The sequence below is a fragment of the Oncorhynchus gorbuscha genome, linkage group LG24, assembly GCF_021184085.1.
Source record: "Oncorhynchus gorbuscha isolate QuinsamMale2020 ecotype Even-year linkage group LG24, OgorEven_v1.0, whole genome shotgun sequence".
Lineage (NCBI taxonomy): Eukaryota > Metazoa > Chordata > Actinopteri > Salmoniformes > Salmonidae > Oncorhynchus > Oncorhynchus gorbuscha.
In genome coordinates this window covers 51,539,721-51,566,423 of record NC_060196.1, presented here as the reverse complement: position 1 = coordinate 51,566,423, position 26,703 = coordinate 51,539,721, and the positions used below count along the sequence as shown (strand labels likewise).

The window sequence follows — 26,703 nt, the reverse complement described above, 5'->3', positions numbered from 1 at the left end:
ATGTTTCTGTTATTAAGAATGACACTGTTACTGCTACGAGGATGGGGGTGGAATATGTTTCTGTTATTGAGAATGACACTGTTACTGCTACGAGGATGGGGGTGGAATATGTTTCTGTTATTAAGAATGACACTGTTACTGCTACGAGGATGGGGGTGGAATATGTTTCTGTTATTGAGAATGACACTGTTACTGCTACGAGGATGGGGGTGGAATATGTTTCTGTTATTAAGAATGACACTGTTACTGCTACGAGGATGGGGGTGGAATATGTTTCTGTTATTAAGAATGACACTGGAATATGGTGGAATATGTTTCTGTTATTGAGAATGACACTGTTACTGCTACGAGGATGGGGGTGGAATATGTTTCTGTTATTAAGAATGACACTGTTACTGCTACGAGGAGGATGGAATATGTTTCTGTTATTAAGAATGACACTGTTACTGCTACGAGGATGGGGATGGAATATGTTTCTGTTATTAAGAATGACACTGGAATATGGTGGAATATGTTTCTGTTATTAAGAATGACACTGGAATATGGTGGAATATGTTTCTGTTATTAAGATGGAGGTTGAAACTCTCGTTTCATGCCTTTTTATTTTCAACTCTCCTTATTGTAAGGACACCATATTTTCATTTGCCCCTATTTTTGTATATCAATTACATTTTAATTTGCCATCTGTGAATCCAATCCAATCTGTTCCAGTGTCAGTTCCAGAAACATCTGAACGATCAACTGACATCATGAGTCACTATTAATAACACAACAACAGATGAGAGAATAAGGCCTGGTACTAAAGTGTGATGTATTTATGAATCCGTGTGTGATTTGTGTCCCCAGATGAGACGGGTGCCACAGACACTGCAGACACGGTTGTGGACCACAGTTATGTGAAGAAGAAGCTGGAACATGGCCTCACTCGAATCGGGCAGGTCTGAACACAAGCTTTCTTTCATTTCTACCCTCTCTCATTCTCTTTCTCTCTTTTCCATTCATCTCTCATCTCTCTCGCTCTTTTCCATTCATCTCTCGTCTCACTCTTCCCCCACTCTTGCTCGTCTTTCTCTCCGTCTTCCCATATCTCTCTCTAACAAGTATTCTGCTCCCCTTCTCCCTTCAGGAAGTCCAGCTGGAAGTGAAAGCGTATCTGCTTGGGACAGACATGTCCAACTTCAAATATGATGACTTCATTGTGGTCCTGGATGTTATCAGCAGGTATATAGAATGAAATAGAATTGGGTACACACAATATGAACGCCGGCCCACCCATCATAGAACATTGACTTGAATGGGGATCCCCATTCTAGTAATTCTATTTCTAGGACCACATCCTCATTAGCAGTGATTGGTTTGAACGAGGTGGACCGAAAGCCTAAACCCTCCGCCTTGCCCCCTAGTCCATGTGAAACCCCTTGTTTTAAAAGAACCACAACCAGAGCGGAGAGGGAGTTACGTGGGCATAAATTAATCTGCTTGTTCCGCCAACAGAACAAAGTTGTAGTTTGGCTCTTTACAAGCTTGTCAATTAAGGAATCGGGTTTCTGGGTCGGCTGTGTCCTTACGGGCCAGTGGGGAGAGAGAATAGGGGTTCCTCGGGGATCGGTCTCTGGGCCACATGGCTGTGAAGTAACTCTATGGGGTTCATTGAACTATTCAGAAGCTGCTGGTAGATGCTTTTCCTTTCCCCTCCTCGCTTTTGTGTTCTTTCCATCTAATTTTGCATTGCTTCTCATTTGTATCTCTTTCCCCCTCTACCTATTTTTCTCCCTCTCTTCCCCCCCTCTCTCTTTCTCTCCCTCTCTTCCCCTCTCACTCTTTCTCTTCCTCTCCCTCTCTTTCCCCCTCTCTCTTTCTCTCCCTCTTCCCCTCTAACTCTTTCTTTCCTCTCCCTCTCTTTCCCCCTCTCTCTTTCTCTTCCCCTCTAACTCTTTCTCTTTCTCTCCCTCTCTTTCTCCCTCTCTCTTTTCTCCCTCTCTTCCCCACTCTCTTCCTCTCCCTCTCTTCCCCTCTAACTCTTCCTCTCCCTCTCTTTCCCCCTCTCTCTTTCTCTCCCTCTTCCCCTCTAACTCTTTTCTTCCTCTCCCTCTCTTTCTCCCCTCTCTTTCTCTCCCTCTCTTCCCCCCTCTCTCTTTCTCCCTCTTCCCCTCTCACTCTTTCTCTTCCTCTCCCTCTCTTTCCCCCTCTCTCTTTCTCTCCCTCTTCCCCTCTAACTCTTTCTCTTCCTCTCCCTCTCTTCCCCCTCTCTCTTCCTCTCCCTCTCTTCCCCTCTAACTCTTCTCTTCCTCTCCCTCTCTTTCTCCCTCTCTCTTTCTCTCCCTCTCTTCCCTCTCTTTCTCTCCCTCTCTTCCCCTCTCACTCTTTCTCTTCCTCTCCCTCTCTTTCCCCCTCTCTCTTTCTCTCCCTCTCTTCCCCTCTAACTCTTTCTCTTCCTCTCCCTCTCTTTCCCCCTCTCTCTTTCTCTCCCTCTCTTCCCCCTCTCACTTTCTCTCCCTCTCTTCCCCTCTAACTCTTTCTCTTCCTCTCCCTCTCTTTCCCCCTCTCTCTTTCTCTCCCTCTCTTCCCCCTCTAACTCTTTCTCTCCCTCTCCCTCTCTCCCCCCCTCTCTCTTTCTCTCCCTCTCTACCCTCCCTCTCTCTCTTTCTCTCCCTCTCTCTTTCTCCCTCTTTCTCTCTACCCTCTCTCTTTCTTTCCCTCCCCCTCCCCCTCTCAGGCTGATGCAAGTGGAGGAAGAGTTCTGTGGCAGTATGTTGCTACAGGAGTCCATTAAACGTCAAAGTGTCAACTACAAGAACTATCACAGGTGAGGCACCTCGCCCCTAGCTAGCGAATGTTTGACAAAGTTATATGAATGTTTGCCAAAGTTATATGAATGTTTCCCTGTTTGAACACAGGTCTGATTACATAATTATTTTTCTCTCCAACTTATACAGTGGGGCAAAAAAGTATTTAGTCAGCCACCAATTGTGCAAGTTCTCCCACTTAAAAAGATGAGAGAGGCCTGTAATTTTCATCATAGGTACACTTCAACTATGACAGACAAAATGAGAAAAAAAATCCAGAAAATCACATTGTAGGATTTTTTATGAATTTATTTGCAAATTATGGTGGAAAATAAGTATTTGGTCACCTACAAACAAGCAAGATTTCTGACTCTCACAGACCTGTAACATCTTATTTAAGAGGCTCCTCTGTCCTCCACTCGTTACCTGTATTAATGGAACCTGTTTGGACTTATTATCAGTATAAAAGACACCTGTCCACAACCTCAAACAGTCACACTCCAAACTCCACTATGGCCAAGACCAAAGAGCTGTCAAAGGACACCAGAAACAAAATTGTAGACCTGCACCAGGCTGGGAAGACTGAATCTGCAATAGGTAAGCAGCTTGGTTTGAAGAAATCAACTGTGGGAGCAATTATTAGGAAATGGAAGACATACAAGACCACTGATAATCTCCCTCGATCTGGGGCTCCACGCAAGATCTCACCCCGTGGGGTCAAAATAATCACAAGAACGGTGAGAAAAAATCCCAGAACCACACGGGGGACCTAGTGAATGACCTTCAGAGAGCTGGGACCAAAGTAACAAAGCCTACCATCAGTAACACACTACGCCGCCAGGGACTCAAATCCTGCAGTGCCAGACGTGTCCCCCTGCTTAAGCCAGTACATGTCCAGGCTTAATGTGTATATATATATATATATATATATATATATATATATATATGTGTGTTTGGGGTCACTTAGAAATGTCCTTGTTTTTGAAAGAAAAGCAATTTTTTTGTCCATTAAAATAACATCAAATTGATCAGAAATACAGTGTAGACATTGTTAATGTTGTAAATGACTATTGTAGCTGGAACCGGCTGATTTTTAATGGAATATCTACATAGGTGTACAGAGGTACAGAGGTCCATTATAAGCAACCATCACTCCTGTGTTCCAATGGTACGTTGTGTTAGCTAATCCATCTATCATTTTAAAAGGCTAATTAATCATTAGAAAACCCTTTTGCAATTATGTTAGCACAGCTGAAAACTGTTGTCTGATTAAAGAAGCAATACAACTGTCCTTCTTTAGACTGTTGAGTATCTGGAGCATCAGCATTTGTGGGTTCGATTGCAGGCTCACAATGGCCAGAAACAAAGACCTTTCTTCTGAAACTCGCCAGTCTATTCTTGTTCTGTGAAATGAAGACTATTCCATGTGAGAAATTGCCAAGAAACTGAAGATCTCCTACAACGCTGTGTACTACTCACAGAACATAACAGAGCAAACTGTCTCTAACCAGATAAGAAAGAGGAGTGGGAGGCTCTGGTGCGCAACTGAGCAAGAGGACATTACAAGTACATTAGTGTTTTTTGGTTACTACATGATTCCATATGTGTTATTTCATTGTTTTGATGTCTTCACTATTATTTTACAATGTACAAAATAGTTAAAAATAAATAAAAAATCTTTGAGTAGTTGTGTCCAAACTTTAGACTGGTAGTGTATATTGTTCTCCACCCCGCGGAGGATATGACACTGTAGCTACTTTTTCTGTCCACCAATAACTTAGAATGATTCAAGAGATGCTTCTAGATATCAGGTATGCCTTGTGCACTGACGGCACTTCTCGTCCACTGTGTCTGCTTGAATACCAAGTCTCTTATTCTGAATACAAAAAGTGTTACATGACTGACTTATCTGGCACACTGCTTTTCTGACATAACAACCTCGTAATAATCCCTGTAAATGGTCGCTGTTGTTACAAATGTTGTTCCATCTATTCAAACACCTGTACGCTGTGGGACCAGGACTCTGTCATGTTTGATGTTTACACTGACATTTCGTTTGGATGAATTGGTATTGACCCCCAAGAGAGAGACGCCAGGTGGAGGGTCTCACAAGCAGGGGGAGGTTGGGGGGGGGGGTGTCTGGTGCCTCGATGATCACAGCAGAGTATTGACTGCCCTTTCTCCCTCTACAAACTGCCCTCCGTGCCCACTGTGGCATTTCCCCGCTCTGTTTGAGTCCATGCATTTCATCTGGAACAGGAGCCCTTGTGCTAGAAAGTAAATGGCAACGGGTCGTTAATCTGCAAACGCTGACTACTTCGCTCTTCTTCTTGTCTCTTTCTTTTCTTTGTTTTTCATCTTTCTTTCTTTTGTTCTTTGTTTTCTCTTTATCCCTCTCTTTCTCTCTACCTGCCCAGGACACGCCTGGAGGAGTTGCGGTTGTTTCTGGAGGGCGAGACGTGGGATTGGTGTCCTGTCAAATCTAACTTCAACATCACTCAGCTCCACGTGAGTAAGACAGTTAAGACGCCACAAAGCCAGGGAGAAGGATTCAGAGAAGGGATGTGACATCTAGTCATCGTGTGTGTCGCTGTCACTCATCCTAGGCATAGCATATGAAATGTAGTGGCCCTAGTTGTCAGCAGGAGGTCCAGGTCAAAATGTATATGTACAATGCCCCTGGACTAAATGATTTATTATCATATTAAAACACTATAAAGGGATCTGGACTGATAGAAATCCATCTAAGAGTAGTTCAACAGGTAGTGTAGATGTTGGTTCCTGAAACCCTGTATGAAAATGCACACTGTTTACATGGCTGACATTAAGATAACAACCTTCAATCACGGAATTCCAAAAAAGGCAGCTTTCTTCCTTCATTACCAGCAGACATCAGGGAGGCTTAGGGATAGTTCACCTAAATGACAAGATGACACATTGGTTTCCTTACCCTGTAAGAAGTCTATGGGACCGATATTAGCATTTTTTTGTGCATCATGTCCAAATCATCCAAAAGTATCTGTCATTGATTTTGAAGATCAACAAATCACTTATAGATGTTTTGAACATTATGCTAGAAAAATGGTAATATGTGACCGATCATCTTGATTCGGTTTTATGTAGCAAAATTTGAAATTGTGTTTTTTACATCGGATAAAAGTTTATTGACACATGCAGAGTATACAGATGGTGTGAATGGTACAGCGATAGTACATTTCAATTACATTTAAATTAGATTTCAATTCCAGTCAATTTAGGAAATAGAAAAAAAAAATATGAGGAAATTGTTGAATTGAAATGTAATTGAACCCAACCCTGATGTGTATACATGCATGTATTAATATGTAGCCTAACCAATGCTTGCGTACAGTATTCCTGATTCTTACTATCCTTGATATGCAAGCTTATTGAGGTTGTAAACAATGCATTTTTTGGTTTTTATGTGCAGAGAAAATCTGTATAGACAACTTGTTCTATAATGTCATCTACATGTTTAATCATGCAGCATTAGCAGGAAGGTTTATGGGATTGTTATAACATCCATGCCGCTCCAATTAGCTCACGTACGGTTTAGGATTCAATCATTCTGTAAGCAACATCTGAGGACAAAAGTACCATATGAATAATGCAGTGAGTGATATTGCCAGCCTCCTACCAGGTACCCTCAGGGAAGCCAGGGTCCCGCTATAATCTCCTCATGAAAGATTAATGGCTTGGAATCTAACAAACAAAATAAGGAAGTGGTAGGCAGAGTTCTAGCTGGGGATTCTCTGTGGTGTGACTTATTTACAGGCAGGCAACTGGTTCATGCCTCTGTTCTGCCACTGGCAAAGGTGACGCTCGGCCTCGGGTTTTGTTTTTTAGTCCGATATCCAAGTGTTCTTTTAGTTATTCTCGTCTCTGCCCAAGGCATATTTACCTCCATTACTTCTCTATTGCAAATTTGTGGATTTGATCAGCCTGTAGTTGACCATATAGCCAACTCCTTGGTATTAGGCACATTTGTGACTCTGGTTTATCATTTGAGGTGCATGCCAAAGATTTATTAGAATTAGAATTATTAGAATTATTGAACAATTGCCTTAAGAGAGTAAGACAAACGGAGTGGAATGCATTATTGCAAACACTCGTTAAAGGAATCTCTCTCCCACCTCTGCAACGTTGGTGTCCACATACAGTCCTATTTCAAGGTTGATCGAGGAAGAGATTAATAGACATTAGCACATATTACACAGCGACCCCAGATTTGTATTGTGTGTCTGTCTGTCAGGATTTGGCCAGGGTTGTTCCGGTTTTTGGTCACTAGATGCCCCCATTGTGCCTTTTGACCTTTTGTCTTCCCTTGATCCCCATTATTATTTGCACCTGTGCCTCGTTTCCCCTGATTGTATTTAAACCCTTTGTTTTCCTCAGTCCTTTGCTCTGTGTTTGTATGTTAGCACCCAGCCCTAGTACTCTGTGAACTCTTGTTGATCCTGGTGGACTCTCTTGTGGAATTCTGTTTTTTGTTCTTGTTTGTTTGTTTGTTTTTGAGTAAGGCGGTTCTCCACCTTGTGATTTACCTTTTTGTCTTGGAGGATTACCTTTGTTCTTGTGAAGGGTTTGGAGTTCATGTTTTCCTGAAGAACTTCTCTCTCCTTCATTAGCTGCAACCCTCAAGTACTGCTGTGTCTGCCTCATCTTCTGGGTTCTGCCAACTATTCGTGGCTCAGTTGGTTAAGATGACTGTTTATCATCTGGAGACCCTGCTGTCCTGGAAAAAAGCCCTGGCCAGAGGCACAGTTCCCGGGACCTGTTGGGATGTCCCACCACCAGGAGACTGTCCAACGCCACTCTGCCTGGTTCAGCAAGAGGCCTTAATTCAACATTCTCATCTTCTTCGGAGATGCTGACCCATAAAGCAGTGGTCTGATTGACTCAGCCAAACAGTTCCTGACTCTCCACCTCAGATTCACGGCCCATGGCAGTTAACCCTCTGGCTGAACCTGTCTTCCACCTCCCCAACGGTTCTCAGGTGATCCAAGTGCTTGTGAAGGGTTTCTCACCCAATGTTCTCTCTCTCCTTCGAGCTGCAACCCTCGTCGTTCCCCACCGACCGGTCTAAGATCACATATATCATCACCCTGCTGTCGGAAAAAGCCCTGGCCTGGGCTACTGCTGTGTGGGATGCCCATAGTTCCTGCTGTGCCAGCTACTCTGCCTTTGCTGAGGAATTCAAACGAGTGTTTCAAGGCCCAAGCAGTGGTCCTGACTCAGCCAAACAGCTCCTGACTCTCCACCAAGGTCGGCGCAGCGTGACGGACTATGCCATCCAGTTCCGCATGGTGGCAGCAGCGAGTGGCTGGAACAACGAGGCGCTCACGGTGTGCTTTCTGAAAGGCCTTTCCGACACTATCCAAGATGAACTGGCCACTCGGGAACCACCGGACAATCTCAAGTCCCTGATCAAGTTGGCCTCACGCATTGACCAGCGTCTGAGAGAGAGAGAACTCAACCGTAGACCTCTAGCCCCTATCAGTCCCAGCTCCGAGTCCCCACCTTTATCCTCGCTGGCTCTACCGGAACCCATGCAGATTGGACGCATCTCCCAGGCTGAGAGAGACCGCCGGATGAGGGAGCGACGCTGTCTATATTGCGGCAAACCGGGCCATTTCCGTTCCACGTGTCCCGGGCTCCAGGGAAACGCTCTGTCCCGTACAGACCGGGGGGAACTGTAATGGGAAACATAACCTCCTCCCATCCGTCCAACTCCCGTCTGCTCATTCCAGTCACCCTTTCCTGGGACAACCACAAGCTTCACCTTCAAGCCTTGGTAGACTCTGGAGCCACAGGTAACTTCATGGATGGTGTCTGGGCGAAGGAGAATGGCGTTCCCTCTGAACCTCTAAGTGACCCCATGAGGGTTACTACATTGGATGGAAGCCCTTTGGGATCTGGACTTGTCACTCATGTCACTACCTCCTTGCGACTTTCAGTTTCACAACACCAGGAATTGATGAACTTTCATTTGATCTCCTGTTCCGAGTTCCCTCTCGTCCTTGGATACCACTGGCTTCACAGCCATAACCCTCACATCGACTGGTCTGTGGGCACTATCAAGCAGTGGGGTCCTACGTGTCAAGCTACTTGTATTTTCCCGAATTCCCCCGAGTTCTACGCCCGAGTCTTTAGAATCCATCGACCTGACCCGAGTTCCCGAGTGTTACCATGACCTCAAACTGGTATTTAGCAAACAGAGGGCCACCATGCTACCACCCCATAGACCTTATGATTGCCCCATCGAACTGTTTCCGGGTACTTGCCCCCCCAGGGGTCGGATCTTTTCCCTATCTCCACCCGAACGAGCTGCTATGGATACCTACATCAAGGACGCTCTGGAAGCAGGCCTCATGCGTCCATCCACCTCCCCGGCGGGAGCAGGGTTTTTCTTTGTGGCCAAGAAAGACGGTGGATTACGTCCTTGCATCGACTACCGGGGACTCAATGCCATAACCGTCCGTAACCATTACCCGCTACCCCTTATGGCCACAGCCTTCGAGCTGCTCCAGGAAGCAGTTGTTTTCACTAAGCTTGACCTGCGGAACGCATACCATCTTGTGTGGATCAGACCTGGTGACGAGTGGAAGACCGCTTTCAACACGCCTACTGGTCACTATGAATACTTGGTGATGCCCTTCGGCCTGACCAACGCCCCAGCGGTGTTCCAAGCGCTCATAAACGATGTGCTTAGGGATATGCTTAACATATTTGTGTTCGTTTAGATGTTCACTTTTCCCCTGCAGCTTTTTCTGCTGCGATCTCTTGATTGGGCCAATACTAACTGGGAATTTATAATGATGCCCACCTGTGAGGTCTTGTTGCCGTGACATTGACTGCCATTGCCTTGCAAGTGTAACGTCGTTCGTCTGTTGTAAGAAGAGAGTCAGACCGAAATGCAGCGTGTAGGTTACTCATGACTTTAATGAAATATATCGCGGTACATGAAATAACTGAATAAATACAAAAACAACAAACGGAACGTGAAACCTATTACAGCCTATCTGGTGAACACTACACAGAGACAGGAACAAACATCCACAAAATACAACGCGAACTCAGGCTACCTAAATACGGTTCCCAATCCGAGACAACGAGAATCACCTGACTCCAATTGAGAATCGCCTCAGGCAGCCAAGCCTAACTAGACACACCCCTAATCATACACAATCCCAATTAATACAAACCCCAATACGAAACACAACATATGTCACACCCTGGCCTACCCAAACATATAACAAAACACAAAATACAATGACCAAGGCGTGACAGCAAGCTGAAGAAGGGCTCATACCCCAAATGTTTGTGTGGCAATAAAAATGTCAATTTCAGTTTATTTACCGTAATGCAGTCTTATTTCTGTTCTTTGGATTATATATGATGATTGTGGACTTCAGGAAACAGCAGAGGGAACACCCCCCTATCCACATCGATGGAACAGTAGTGGAGAGGGTAGCAAGTTTTAAGTTCCTCGGCATACACATCACAGACAAACTGAATTGGTCCACTCACACTGACAGCGTCGTGAAGAAGGCGCAGCAGTGCCTCTTCAACCTCAGGAGGCTGAAGAAATTTGGCTTGTCACCAAAAGCACTCACAAACTTCTACAGATGCACAATCGAGAGCATCCTGGCGGGCTGTATCACCGCCTGGTACGGCAACTGCTCGCACCTCAACCGTAAGGCTCTCCAGAGGGTAGTGAGGACTGCACAACGCATCACCGGGGGCAAACTACCTGCCCTCCAGGACACCTACACCACCCGATGTTACTGGAAGGCCATAAAGATCATCAAGGACATCAACCACCCGAACCACTGCCTGTTCACCCCGCTATCATCCAGAAGGCGAGGTCAGTACAGGTGCATCAAAGCTGGGACCGAGAGACTGAAAAATAGCTTCTATCTCAAGGCCATCAGACTGTTAAACAGCCACCACTAACATTGAGTGGCTGCTGCCAACACACTGTCATTGACACTGACCCAACTCCAGCCACTTTAATAATGGGAATTGATGGGAAATGATGTAAATATATCACTAGCCACTTTAAACAATGCTACCTTATATAATGTTACTTACCCTACATTATTCATCTCATATGCATATGTATATACTGTACTCTACATCATCGACTGCATCCTTATGTAATTCATGTATCACTAGCCACTTTAACTATGCCACTTTGTTTACTTTGTCTACACACTCATCTCATATGTATATACTGTACTCGATACCATCTACTGTATGCTGCTCTGTACCATCACTCATTCATATATCCTTATGTACATATTCCTTAACCCCTTACACTGTGTATAAGACATTATTTTTTGAATTGTTAGTTAGATTACTTGTTGGTTATCACTGCATTGTCAGAACTAGAAGCACAAGCATTTCGCTACACTCGCATTAACATCTGCTAACCATGTGTATGTGACAAATACAATTGATTGAATTTGATTTGATTTGATTTGAGGATCCAGCACCCAATTTGAAGTTTGTATGAGGTGGAGTTGAGCACGTTGTTTATATTTTCATTAGCCTGTCCCACTTAAGGTATACCTAGTGTTCCTTTGATGTATGTCTTTATGCTTTGTTTTCATCAATGAATGCTATGTCGTAAAGCCACACCAAGGAGGATAACTATAACATGAACCATAAATTATACGTAACTATAAACTTTGGCGAGCATCCACACCACACTGTAGGCCTATTAGTAATGTGGTAACACAGACCATTCGGTGCTTCAGGGTGTGTTCGTTGTCATAGTGACAACTGCAAATAATACAGTGCCTTCAGAAAGTATTCACACCCCTTGACTTTTACACATTTTGTTGTGTTACAGCTTGAATTTAAAATGGATTAAATTGAGATGTTGTGTCACCGGCCTACACACAATATGCCATAATGTCAAAGTGGTATTATGTTTTTAGATTTTTGTTTTTATATATTAATTAAAAAGGAAAAGCTGAAATGTCTTGAGTCTAAGTATTCAACCCCTTTGTTATGTCAAGCCTAAATAAGTTAACATAATAAGTTGCATGAACTCACTCTGTGTGCAATAATAGTGTTTAACATGATTTTTGAATGACTACCTCATCGCTGTACCCTACACATACAATTATCTGTAAGGTCACTCAGTCGAGCAGTGCATTTCAAAGAGATTCAACCACAAAGACCATGGAAGTTTTCAAATGCCTCGCAAAGAAGGGCACCTATTGAATATCCCTTTGAGCATGGTGAAGCTATTCACAACACTTTGGATGGTGTATCAATAACCAACTCAATACAAAGATACCTGCATCCTTTCTAATTCAGTTGCCGGAGAGGAAGGAAACCGCTCATTGATTTCATCAGGCAAATGGTGATTTTAAAACACTTACAGAGTTTAATGGTTGTGATAAGAGAAAACTGAGGATGGATCAACAACATTGTAGTTACTCCACAATACTACCTAAATGACAAAGTGAAAAGAAGGAAGCCTTTACAGAATACAATTATTCCAAAATATGCATCCTATTTGCAGTAAGGCGCTAAAGTAAAAAAAATGTGGAAAATAAATTTACTTTGTGTCCTGAATGTTATAATGTTTGGGTCAAATCCAACACAACACATCACTAAGTACCACTCTTCATATTTTCAAGCAAGCATGGTGGTGGCTGCATCATGTTATGGGTATGCTTGTCATCGGCAAGAACTAGGAAGTTTTTTTAGGATAAAAAATAAACAGAATATAATTATGCACAGGCAAAATCCTAGAGGAAAACCTGGTTCAGTCTGCTTTCCAACAGACACTGGGAGACAAATTCACCTTTCAGCAAATCAAATTCTATCGGTCACATACACATGGTTAGCAGATATTAATGTGAGTGTAGCGAAATGCTTGTGCTTCTAGTTCCGACCGTGCAGTAATATCTAACGAGTAATCTAACAATTTCACAACAACTACCTTATACACACACAAGTGTAACGGAATTAATAAGAATATGTACATGTAAATATTTGGATGAGCGATGGCTGAACGACATAGGCAAGATGCTACATAGGCAAGATGCTAAGATATGAGATGAGTAATGTAGAGTATGTAAACATCATATAAAGTGGCATTGTTTAAAGTGACTAGTAATACATTTATTACATCCAATGTTTAATTATTAAAGTGGCTAGAGATCTGAGTCAGTATGTTGGCAGCAGCCACTCAATGTTAGTGATGGCTGTTTAACAGTCTGATGGCCTTGAGATAGAAGCTGTTTTTCAGTCTCTCTGTCCCAGCTTTGATGCACCTGTACTGACCTCGTCTTCTAAATGATAGAGGGGTGATCAAGCAGTGGCTCGGGTGGTTGTTGTCCTTGATGATCCCTTTGTCCTTCCTGTGACATCGGGTGGTGTAGGTGTCCTGGAGGGCAGGTAGTTTGCCCCCAGTGATGCATTGTGCAGACCTCACTACCCTCTGGAGAACCTTACGGTTGTGGGCGGAGCAGTTGCCATAACAGCCGGGCATACAGCCCGACAGGATGCTTTCGATTGTGCATCTGTAAAAGTTTGTGTGTTTTTGGTGACAAGCCAAATTTCTTCAGCCTCCTGAGGTTGAAGAGGTGGTGTTGTGCTTTCTTCGCCACGCTGTCTGTGTGGGTGGACCATTTTAGAATGTCAGTGATGTGTACGCCGAGGAACTTAAAAAACTTTCCACCTTATCCACTACTGTCCCATCGATGTGGACAGGTCGCTGCTCCCTCTGCTGTTTCCTGAAGTCCACGATCATCTCCTTTGTTTTGTAGACGTTGAGTGAGGTTATTTTCCTGACACAACACTCTGAGGGCCCTCACCTCCTCCCTGTAGGCCGTCTCATCGTTGTTGGTAATCAATCCTACAACTGTAGTGTTGTCTGCAGACTTGTGAGTTGCATGCGTGTATGGCCACGCAGTCATGGGTGAACAGAGAGTACAGGAGAGGGCTGAGAACGCACCCTTGTGGGGCCCCAGTGTTGAGGATCGGGTTGGCGACGTTGTTTCCTACCCTCACCACCTGGGGGTGGCCCGTCAGAAATTCTATCACCCAGTTGCACAGGGCGGGGTCGAGACACAGGATCCCGAGCTTAATAATGAGTTTGTAGGGTACTATGGTGTTGAATGCTGAGCTGTAATCGATGAACAGCATTCTTACATAGGTATTCCTCCTGTCCAGATGACTTAGGGCAGTGTGCAGTGGGATTGCTATTGCATCGTCTTTGGACCTATTGGGGCGGTAAGCTAATTGGAAGATAGGGTGAAGGTGATATGATCCTTGACTAGTCTCTCAAAACACTTCATGATGACGGAAGTGAGTGCTTACTGGGGGGTAGTCATTTAGCTCAGTTACCTTAGCTCTCTTGGGAACAGGGAGCATGTGGGAACAGCATACTGGGATAGGGATTGATTGAATAAACACACCAGCCAGCCAGCCAGTCAGGCTCTTGTGGACGCGGCTAGGACGCGTCCAGGGATGCCGTCTGAGCCGGCAGCCTTGCGAGGGTTAACACGCTTAAATGTTTTAAGGAAAGCCCGCATGTTTTGGTAGCGGGCCGTGTCGGTGGCACTGTGTTGTCCTCAAAGCGAGCATAGAAGTTGTTTAGTTTGTCTGGGAGCAAGACGTCAGTGTCCGCGACGGGGCTGGATTTCTTTTTGTAATCCATGATTGACTGTAGACCCTGCCACATACGTCTCGTGTCTGAACTGTTGAATTGCGACTCTACTTTCTCTAAACTGACTCTTAGCTTGTTTGATTGCCTTGCGGAGGGAATAGCTGCACTGTTTGTATTCAGTCATGTTTCCAGTCGCCTTACCATGATTAAAAGCAGTGGTTCACGCTTTCAGTTTTGCGCAAATGCTGCCCTCAATCCACGGTTTCTGGTTGGGGAAGATTTTAATAGTCACTGTGGGTACAACATCCCCGATGCAGTTGCTAATATACTCGCTCACCGAATCAGTGTATACAGTTGAAGTCGGAAGTTTACATACACTTAGGTTGGAGTCATTAAAACTCGTTTTTCATCCACAAATTTCTTGTTAACAAACTCTAGTTTTGGCAAGTCGGTTAGGACATCTACTTTGTGTATGACACAAGTCATTTTTCCAACAATTGTCATTTTCCTTACAATTCACTGTATCACAATTCCAGTGGGTCAGAAGTTTACATACACTAAATTTACATCATTTGAGTCAATTGGAGGTGTACCTGTATTTCAAGGCCTACCTTCAAACTCAGTGCCTCTTTACTTGACATCATGGGAAAATCAAAAGAATTCACAAGAATCAGACAAGACCTCGTAAAAAAAATGTGTAGACCTACACAAGTCTGGTCCATCCTTGGGAGCAATTTCCAAATGCCTGAAGGTACCAGGTTTATCTATACAAACAATAGTACACAAGTGTAAACACCATGGGACCACGCAGCCGTCATACCACTCAGGAAGGAGACGCGTTCTGTCTCCTAGAGATGAACGTACTTTGGTGCGAAAAGTGCAAATCAATCCCAGAACAACAGTAAAGGACCTTGTGAAGATGCTGGAGGAAACAGGTACAAACGTTTCAATATCCACAGTAAAATGAGTCCTATATCGACATAACCTGAAGGGCCGCTTAGCAAGGAAGAAGCCACTGCTTCAAAACAGCCAGAATAAAGTCAGACTACGGTTTGCAACTGCACATGGGGACAAAGATTGTACTTTTTGGGGAAATGTCCTCTGGTCTGATGAAACAAAAGTAGAGCTGTTTGGCCATAATGACCATCGTTATGTTTGGAGGGAAAATGGGGAGGCTTGCAAGCCAACGAACACCATCCCAACCGTGAAGCACGGCGGTGGCAGCATCATGTTGTGGGGGTGCTTTGCTGCAGGAGGGACTGGTGCACTCCGCAACATAGATGGCATCATGAGGCAGGAAAATTACGTGGATATATTGAAGCAACATCTCAAGACATCAGTCAGGAAGTTAAAGCTTGGTCACAAATGGGTCTTCCAAATGTACAATAACCCAAGCATACTTCAAAAGTTGTGGCAAAATGGCTTAATGACAACAAAGTCAAGGTATTGGAGTGGCCATCACAAAGCCCTAACCTCAGTCCTATAGAAAATATGTTGGGCAGAGCTGAAAAAGAGTGTGCGAGCAAGAAGGCCTACAAACCTGACTCCATTACACCAGCTCAGTCAGGAGGAATGGGCCAAAATTCACCCAAATTATTGTGGGAAGCTTGTGGAAGACTACCCGAAATGTTTGACCCAAGTTAAACATTTTAAAGGCAATGCTACCAAATACTAATTGAGTGTATGTAAACTTCTGATCCACTGGGAATGTGATGAAAGAAATTAAAGCTGAAATAAATAATTCTCTCTACTATTATTCTGAAATGTCACATTCTTAAAATAAAGTGGTGATCCTAAATTACCTAAGACAGGGACTTTTTACTAGGATTAAATGTCAGGAATTGTGAAACTGAGTTTAAATGTATTTGGATAAAGTGTATGTACACTTCTGACTTCAGCTGTACATCAATGTTGTCTGCGGCTATACGGAACATATCCCAGTCCACGTGATCGAAGCAATCGGTCCAGCGTTGAACAGTCCTGAGCACGGACGTTTCCTGTTTCAGTTTCTGTCTATATGCTGGGAGCCACAAATTGGAGTCGTGATCAGATTTGCCGAAAGGAGGGCGAGGGAGGGCTTTGTATGCATCATAGAAGTTCCAGAATGCAGCCAACCCGGGTCGCACATTTTTTTAAATTTAATTTTACCTTTATTTAACCAGGCTAGTCAGTTAAGAACACATTCTTATTTTCAATGACGGCCTGGGAACAGTGAGTTAGCTGCATGTTCAGGGGCAGAACGACAGATTTGTACCTTGTCAGCTCAGGGGTTTGAACTCGCAACCTTCCGGTTACTAGTCCAACGCTCTAAGCATTCAATATGTTGATCAAATTTAGGGAGCCTTGTTTTCAGATTAGCTTTGTTAAAATCCCCAGCTACAGTAATTGCAGCCTCAGGATATGTGGTTTCCAGTTTACATAGAGTCCGTTGAAGTTCTTTCAGGGCCGTCGAGGTGTCTGCTTGGGGGGATATACACGGCTGTGACTATAATCGAAGAGAATTCTCTTGGTAGATAATGCTGTTGGCATTTGTTTGTAAAGAATTCTAGGTTAGGTGAACAAAAGGACTTGAGTTCCTGTATGTTGTTATGCTCACAACATGGCTCGTTAATCATAAGGTATAAACCCCCACTCTTCTTCTTACCAGAGAGATGTTTGTTTCTGTCAGCGCGATGCGTGAAGAAACCAGGTGGCTGTACCGGCTCTGATAACGTATCACGAGTGAGCCATGTTTCTGGAGAATGTTACAATCTCTGATGTCTCTCTGGAAGGCAACTCTTGCTCGAATTTAGTCTACCTTGTTGTCAAGAGACTAGACATTGGCAAGTATTATATATTATACTGGGATCCGATCCATTGTCCTGGGTGGTGGTCCAAACAGAGGATCCGCTTCGGGAAAGTTGTATTCCTGGTTTGGTAAGTTGACGCTGCTCTTATATCCAATATTTCTTCCCGGCTGTAGGTAGTAAGACTTGAGATTTCATGGGGTAACAGTGTAAGAAATAATACATTTAAAAAAAATACTGCATAGTTTCTTAGGAACGCGAAGCGAGGCGACCATCTCTGACGGCTCCATGTAGCCTGGCCAATGACCTAAAACACAAGGCCAAATATACACTGGAGTTGCTTACCAAGACGAGATTGAATGATCTTGAATGGCCTAGTTACAGTTTTGACTGAAATCGTCTTGAAAATCTATAGCAAGACTTGAAAATGGCTGACTAGCAATGATCAACAACCAACTTGACAGAGCTAGAATCATTTTAAAAATAATTATGTGCCAATATTCTACAATTAAGTTGTGCAAAGCTTTTAGAGACTTACCCAGAATGACTCACAGCTGTATTCCCTGCCAAAGGTGATTCTAGCATTTACTGACTCAGGGGTGTGAATACTTATGTAAATTAATTATTTCTGTATTTCATTGTCAATAAATCTGCAAAAATATAGATAAACATGTTTTCACTTTGTCAATATGGGTTATTGTGTGAAGAGAAAAAATATTGAACCCATTTTGAATTCAGGCTCTGACACAACAATGTGGAATAATTGAAGATGTATGACTACTTTCTGATGCCTCTGTACTTCTGATGGCACTGTACGTGTAATGAAAATAATGTAGAAACTACTATTTAAATGTAGCTATTCAACAATAAACGCTGTTTAGCCTGCACATCATTTAAGTCATGTGAGTTCCATTTTTCTATTGATTGTTAATTCATTTGGATCTTCTTTTTCATTGTGCTCATATGTCTGTCCTGTGCAACAGTTAATTTGGTTTATTTTACATTTAGCAATTAGCAAGAGAAAACTTGTTAATTTAGTAAACTAAAGTAAAAAATGATCAAAATGTCCTGTAGCTTAGGTAGCCCATAGCTTTTCCTGTGATTTCACAAGAAGAGGATTAGCGGAGAGGCTTGCGTAGCACGGAAACAGTTGCAAGAGAAGTGTTAGCTGCATATTAGTCCATACATTAGCTAGATTGTAAGGCTGTAAATATTTACCTGTCAAAGTGCAATAAAAAAAAGTGAACAGATTATGAAATTGCAGATCTGTGCGTTCCTCCAGGCTGTGCTCTGCAGTTCCAGACACAGAAAGCTCCACTATCGATTAGGCCTAAGGTTTTAGACTAAAACATTCTACCAAGGCCACAACAACACAGTGTAATGAGGAATGTATTATAGTTATCAAGTCAATACACAAGTATTGTCCAGGGCTGTAAGCTGCTGTGATGTAGGCTGATTTGAATAACTGCTCGTACGTCCTGTTTTGAATGCTTCATGCCAACATAACTGCATACAGCCTGGTCTGATCATGCAACCATTTGGATCAGTTAGGGTTTACAAGGTCCAGAAAGGTACATTAGCAGGCTACTCTCACTCTCCTTTTAAACTCCGCTATGTTAAATCCGGCAAGCAAAAGCAAGCTGGAATCAGTCCCCTGATAGGCTGTTAGTAGGAAATAAAATGCGGAAAATATGGCCTTCTCATGCGATGGTTGTCGTGGATCATCATTCTCCGAAGTCTTCCTATAATTAATGTGGCAACCAATATGCTCACACATGCCTAGTTATTCAGGCAAGCTTACCTTGCGTTCTGCCTTCTCTCCTCTCCGAGCAGCCTTGCATACCTAGAACCAAGAACACTTCAATAGAAGGCACTTTTGATTGGTTGTCAATGTTTTATCATCGGAGGGCCAGGCAGAAAATCTCTCTGAAAGTGATCTAAACGATTAGCTCTTATCGTTTTCCTCTGTTTCTGTAGTTATCGTTGTGGTGTAAACGCTCCTGTTCACTTGAATTAGAAAGATTTCATTGGTTTTATTGTTATAGTTATCTTCCTTGGTGGGGACGGCCCTCAATCTAAGGCTGCGTCCCAAATGGTACCCTGTTTCCTATATAGTGCACAACTGTTTTTTTATTTTTAAACATATAGTAACCTAAGATGCCATTTGGGATGCATCCCTCTGCTCTCTCTCCCTGCAGGAGTTTAAGTTCATGGGTCAGTGCCGGTCCCCCTCAGTGTCTCCCAGTAGACAGGTGTTGTCCAGCCAGGACCAGGAAGTCCTGTCTCTTTTTGAGCTATTCAGCCAGGAGGGGAACCCCTTTGAGAGGCACATCGACAACAAGGATGAGGAGACTGAGGACATGCTTGTTGCGTGTTGTCCTTTGGAGAGCTCTGAGTGGTAACACACTGATATTAATGAAATAATAGGCTCTCTTTTATGGAGTGACAAACTTTTATGGAGATGTGCTTGCATACATGTGGACTGGACTTGTTACATTTCAATGCCAGTGTTACGAATCCCTTTTGGGCCGACAGTCTCGGGGGGATGGTAATGAGACCCATAACATAACTCAGGCAAATTATAATAGTGACAAAGTAAAAGTGTGAACGAATTAACCAGGACAAGGTTTATTTCAAGGTTTATTTGAAAACAGGCTCTCACGGTGACAAAATGAGATGTGCTTGCATACATGGGACTGGGAAAAGGGGCTTAGCTGGACCCAAGGAAAGAAACAATAAGTATTCAAAAACACCCCTAAGCTAGCCTAGCCTACTTTAACAACAGCTAACTAACCAACCAAAAATACAGTGGGTGGTCCGCCCAGTTCTAACTAATGTATTTAACAAAGTTTACCTACGGGTAGAGTATGCCCATGGGCGACTTGTCTTGGTTCCCCCTTTTCCCACCAGCAAACAAACACAAACACCATAACCAAAAACAATACTCACAGGTGAGGACAAAGTGCTATGGAGGTGCTCAAACAAAAGAGAGGTTAATACACAAAGAGAGAGTGAAACACAGAGACCTACAGACATGGCATTTACAGAGAGATTGAGCTCTAGAGCAAACAACTGATGGGGTTTTTAAACCAAGGGAAAGGAACTGTGATAGGGTAGGAAACAGGAGGAGGTGTGTCTTCTGATTGATGATTGGATTGGTGACTGATTGGGGAGTGATGATTTTCACCTGTGAGGGGAGAAGGAGAGAGAAGAACACAGGATACACACACACACAGGATACACACACAGGATACACACACACACAGGATACACACACAGGATACACACACACACAGGATACACACACAGGATACTGGTATCCGTAACAGCCAGTGTAAGCTGTATAAGGCTATTATTTGTTCAGATTTCTTTATCAGTTTGTTTTTGTTCTGCCATTACAATCAACCCGTTGTTTGTTTTTGTGGTATTGTTCCTGGTAGAGTATTGTAGGTGGTATTGTTCCTGGTAGAGTATTGTAGATGGTATTGTTCCTGGTAGAGTATCGTAGGTGGTATTGTTCCTCGTAGAGTATCGTAGGTGGTATTGTTCCTCGTAGAGTATTGTAGGTGGTATTGTTCCTCGTAGAGTATCGTAGGTGGTATTGTTCCTCGTAGAGTATTGTAGGTGGTATTGTTCCTCGTAGAGTATCGTAGGTGGTATTGTTCCTCGTAGAGTATCGTAGGTGGTATTGTTCCTGGTAGAGTATTGTAGGTGGTATTGTTCCTGGTGGAGTATTGTAGGTGGTATTGTTCCTCGTAGAGTATTGTAGGTGGTATTGTTCCTGGTGGAGTATTGTAGGTGGTATTGTTCCTCGTAGAGTATCGTAGGTGGTATTGTTCCTGGTAGAGTATTGTAGGTGGTATTGTTCCTGGTAAAGTATTGTAGGTGGTATTGTTCCTGGTAGAGTATTGTAGGTGGTATTGTTTCTCGTAGAGTATTGTAGGTGGTATTGTTCCTCGTAGAGTATCGTAGGTGGTATTGTTCCTCGTAGAGTATCGTAGGTGGTATTGTTCCTCGTAGAGTATTGTAGGTGGTATTGTTCCTCGTAGAGTATTGTAGGTGGTATTGTTCCTCGTAGAGTATTGTAGGTGGTATTGTTCCTGGTAGAGTATCGTAGGGGTATTGTTCCTGGTAGAGTATCGTAGGTGGTATTGTTCCTGGTAGAGTATCGTAGGTGGTATTGTTCCTGGTAGAGTATCGTAGGTGGTATTGTTCCTGGTAGAGTATCGTAGGTGGTATTGTTCCTGGTAGAGTATCGTAGGTGGTATTGTTCCTGGTAGAGTATTGTAGGTGGTATTGTTCCTGGTGGAGTATTGTAGGTGGTGGTTGTCTCACCTAGCTATCTTAAGATAAACACAAAAACTGTGAGTGGCTCTGGAAAAGAGTGTCTGCAAGATGACTAAAATGTCAAATGTGATAAAAGCTTCTAAATCATCAGCAATTATATCTCTTTCTCTGAATGACCATATGATTATTTTCTCAAGCAGGACGAGCAGACCGGAGACATCGCTCTCAAGAGGTCAGGTCAAAGGGCACAACGTGATGATGTCATATCCCTGGAGCTCACTGGTCAAGTTCTTACGAGCAATGCTAGTAGTTCATGCGTGATGAACATCTCTATAAGTGGAAAGATACATGCATTATATATAACATTTTGAAAGAATTGTCATTATTTTGTTCTCAGTGTAGTGTTGAAACAGATGCAAGAATGTATGACATTTTATTTCCGTGTCAAATCGCCAGTTGGCAACCCATCCCTTATGGGATTAACTGACACATAAACAAACATTACAACAATTCCGTGATAGTTCTTCTGGTGTTCTGGGCACATAAAGTGAAAAAGAAATCAACAGTAAAAAGAATACAAAAATAAATATATACTGTATATATACAGTTAAATAAATCCAGAAAAATGAAATGGAAGGCATTGAACCCAGTCTGGCACAAAGAGAAGATTGAAGTGTAAAACGGGCTTACGTACAATCTATATATATTTGTGCCATTTGCTATATGGGAGCTAAATATTTGTATGATTTAATTAAAGGTAGCCCCTTTTCTTTTATTCCAGGCTTTATCTGAAAATGTAGCAAACGGAAATACACAATGGACCAAAAATTATTTAATTTTCTCTTCATGGCCCGGCCACATAATGCCAGGATATATCTGGTGGTCTTTCTCTTCATGGCTCAGCAACATAATGCCAGGATATATCTGGTGGTCTTTCTCTTCATGGCTCAGCAACATAATGCCAGGATATATCTGGTGGTCTTTCTCTTCATGGCTCAGCAACATAATGCCAGGATATATCTGGTGGTCTTTCTCTTCATGGCCCGGCCACATAATGCCAGGATATATCTGGTGGTCTTTCTCTTCATGGCTCAGCAACATAATGCCAGGATATATCTGGTGGTCTTTCTCTTCATGGCTCAGCAACATAATGCCAGGATATATCTGGTGGTCTTTCTCTTCATGGCTCAGCAACATAATGCCAGGATATATCTGGTGGTCTTTCTCTTCATGGCTCAGCAACATAATGCCAGGATATATCTGGTGGTCTTTCTCTTCATGGCTCAGCAACATAATGCTAGTATATCTGGTGGTCTTTCTCTTCATGGCTCAGCAACATAATGCCAGGATATATCTGGTGGTCTTTCTCTTCATGGCCCGGCCACATAATGCCAGGATATATCTGGTGGTATTTCTCTTCATGGCTCAGCAACATAATGCCAGGATATATCTGGTGGTCTTTCTCTTCATGGCCCGGCCACATAATGCCAGGATATATCTGGTGGTCTTTCTCTTCATGGCTCAGCAACATAATGCTAGTATATCTGGTGGTCTTTCTCTTCATGGCTCAGCAACATAATGCCAGGATATATCTGGTGGTCTTTCTCTTCATGGCTCAGCAACATAATGCCAGGATATATCTGGTGTCTTTCTCTTCATGGCTCAGCAACATAATGCCAGGATATATCTGGTGGTCTTTCTCTTCATGGCTCAGCAACATAATGCCAGGATATATCTGGTGGTCTTTCTCTTCATGGCTCAGCAACATAATGCCAGGATATATCTGGTGGTCTTTCTCTTCATGGCTCAGCAACATAATGCCAGGATATATCTGGTGGTCTTTCTCTTCATGGCTCAGCAACATAATGCCAGGATATATGGTATTTCTCTTCATGGCTCAGCAACATAATGCCAGGATATATCTGGTGGTCTTTCTCTTCATGGCTCAGCAACATAATGCCAGGATATATCTGGTGGTCTTTCTCTTCATGGCCCGGCCACATAATGCCAGGATATATATTTCTCTTCATGGCTCAGCAACATAATGCCAGGATATATCTGGTCGTATTTCTCTTCATGGCTCAGCAACATAATGCCAGGATATATCTGGTCGTATTTCTCTTCATGGCTCAGCAACATAATGCCAGGATATATCTGGTGGTCTTTCTCTTCATGGCTCAGCAACATAATGCCAGGATATATCTGGTGGTCTTTCTCTTCATGGCTCAGCAACATAATGCCAGGATATATCTGGTCGTATTTTCTTCATGGCTCAGCAACATAATGCCAGGATATATCTGGTGGTCTTTCTCTTCATGGCTCAGCAACATAATGCCAGGATATATCTGGTGGTATTTTCTTCATGGCTCAGCAACATAATGCCAGGATATATCTGGTGGTCTTTCTCTTCATGGCTCAGCAACATAATGCCAGGATATATCTGGTGGTCTTTCTCTTCATGGCCCGGCCACATAATGCCAGGATATATCTGGTGGTCTTTCTCTTCATGGCTCAGCAACATAATGCCAGGATATATCTGGTGGTCTTTCTCTTCATGGCTCAGCAACATAATGCCAGGATATATCTGGTGGTCTTTCTCTTCATGGCTCAGCAACATAATGCCAGGATATATCTGGTGGTCTTTCTCTTCATGGCTCAGCAACATAATGCCAGGATATATCTGGTCGTATTTCTCTTCATGGCTCAGCAACATAATGCCAGGATATATCTGGTGGTCTTTCTCTTCATGGCTCAGCAACATAATGCCAGGATATATCTGGTGGTCTTTCTCTTCATGGCCCGGCCACATAATGCCAGGATATATCTGGTGGTCTTTCTCTTCATGGCTCAGCAACATAATGCTAGTATATCTGGTGGTCTTTCTCTTCATGGCTCAGCAACATAATGCCAGGATATATCTGGTGGTCTTTCTCTTCATGGCTCAGCAACATAATGCTAGTATATCTGGTGGTCTTTCTCTTCATGGCTCAGCAACATAATGCCAGGATATATCTGGTGGTCTTTCTCTTCATGGCTCAGCAACATAATGCCAGGATATATCTGGTGGTCTTTCTCTTCATGGCTCAGCAACATAATGCCAGGATATATCTGGTGGTCTTTCTCTTCATGGCTCAGCAACATAATGCCAGGATATATCTGGTGGTCTTTCTCTTCATGGCTCAGCAACATAATGCCAGGATATATCTGGTGGTCTTTCTCTTCATGGCTCAGCAACATAATGCCAGGATATATCTGGTGGTCTTTCTCTTCATGGCTCGGCCACATAATGCCAGGATAATGTCTTTCTCTTCATGGCTCAGCAACATAATGCTAGTATATCTGGTGGTCTTTCTCTTCATGGCTCAGCAACATAATGCCAGGATATATCTGGTGGTCTTTCTCTTCATGGCTCAGCAACATAATGCCAGGATATATCTGGTGGTCTTTCTCTTCATGGCTCAGCAACATAATGCCAGGATATATCTGGTGGTCTTTCTCTTCATGGCTCAGCAACATAATGCCAGGATATATCTGGTGGTCTTTCTCTTCATGGCTCAGCAACATAATGCCAGGATATATCTGGTCGTATTTCTCTTCATGGCTCAGCAACATAATGCCAGGATATATCTGGTGGTCTTTCTCTTCATGGCTCAGCAACATAATGCCAGGATATATCTGGTGGTCTTTCTCTTCATGGCCCGGCCACATAATGCCAGGATATATCTGGTCGTATTTCTCTTCATGGCTCAGCAACATAATGCCAGGATATATCTGGTCGTATTTCTCTTCATGGCTCAGCAACATAATGCCAGGATATAGGATATTTCTCTTCATGGCTCAGCAACATAATGCCAGGATATATCTGGTGGTCTTTCTCTTCATGGCTCAGCAACATAATGCCAGGATATATCTGGTGGTCTTTCTCTTCATGGCTCAGCAACATAATGCCAGGATATATCTGGTCGTATTTCTCTTCATGGCTCAGCAACATAATGCCAGGATATATCTGGTGGTCTTTCTCTTCATGGCTCAGCAACATAATGCCAGGATATATCTGGTGGTCTTTCTCTTCATGGCCCGGCCACATAATGCCAGGATATATCTGGTGGTCTTTCTCTTCATGGCTCAGCAACATAATGCCAGGATATATCTGGTGGTCTTTCTCTTCATGGCTCAGCAACATAATGCCAGGATATATCTGGTGGTCTTTCTCTTCATGGCTCAGCAACATAATGCCAGGATATATCTGGTGGTCTTTCTCTTCATGGCTCAGCAACATAATGCCAGGATATATCTGGTCGTATTTCTCTTCATGGCTCAGCAACATAATGCCAGGATATATCTGGTGGTCTTTCTCTTCATGGCTCAGCAACATAATGCCAGGATATATCTGGTCGTATTTCTCTTCATGGCTCAGCAACATAATGCCAGGATATATCTGGTGGTCTTTCTCTTCATGGCTCAGCAACATAATGCCAGGATATATCTGGTGGTCTTTCTCTTCATGGCCCGGCCACATAATGCCAGGATATATCTGGTGGTCTTTCTCTTCATGGCTCAGCAACATAATGCCAGGATATATCTGGTGGTCTTTCTCTTCATGGCTCAGCAACATAATGCCAGGATATATCTGGTGGTCTTTCTCTTCATGGCTCAGCAACATAATGCCAGGATATATCTGGTGGTCTTTCTCTTCATGGCTCAGCAACATAATGCCAGGATATATCAGGTCGTATTTCTCTTCATGGCTCAGCAACATAATGCCAGGATATATCTGGTGGTCTTTCTCTTCATGGCTCAGCAACATAATGCCAGGATATATCTGGTGGTCTTTCTCTTCATGGCCCGGCCACATAATGCCAGGATATATCTGGTGGTCTTTCTCTTCATGGCTCAGCAACATAATGCTAGTATATCTGGTGGTCTTTCTCTTCATGGCTCAGCAACATAATGCCAGGATATATCTGGTGGTCTTTCTCTTCATGGCTCAGCAACATAATGCTAGTATATCTGGTGGTCTTTCTCTTCATGGCTCAGCAACATAATGCCAGGATATATCTGGTGGTCTTTCTCTTCATGGCTCAGCAACATAATGCCAGGATATATCTGGTGGTCTTTCTCTTCATGGCTCAGCAACATAATGCCAGGATATATCTGGTGGTCTTTCTCTTCATGGCTCAGCAACATAATGCCA

General features: G+C 43.3%; 1 pseudogene; it reads left to right on the top strand.

The window, feature by feature from the left end:
• The window catches only part of LOC124012266, a 307,453-nt pseudogene that overhangs the window by 161,713 nt on the left and 119,037 nt on the right, over positions 1-26,703 (top strand).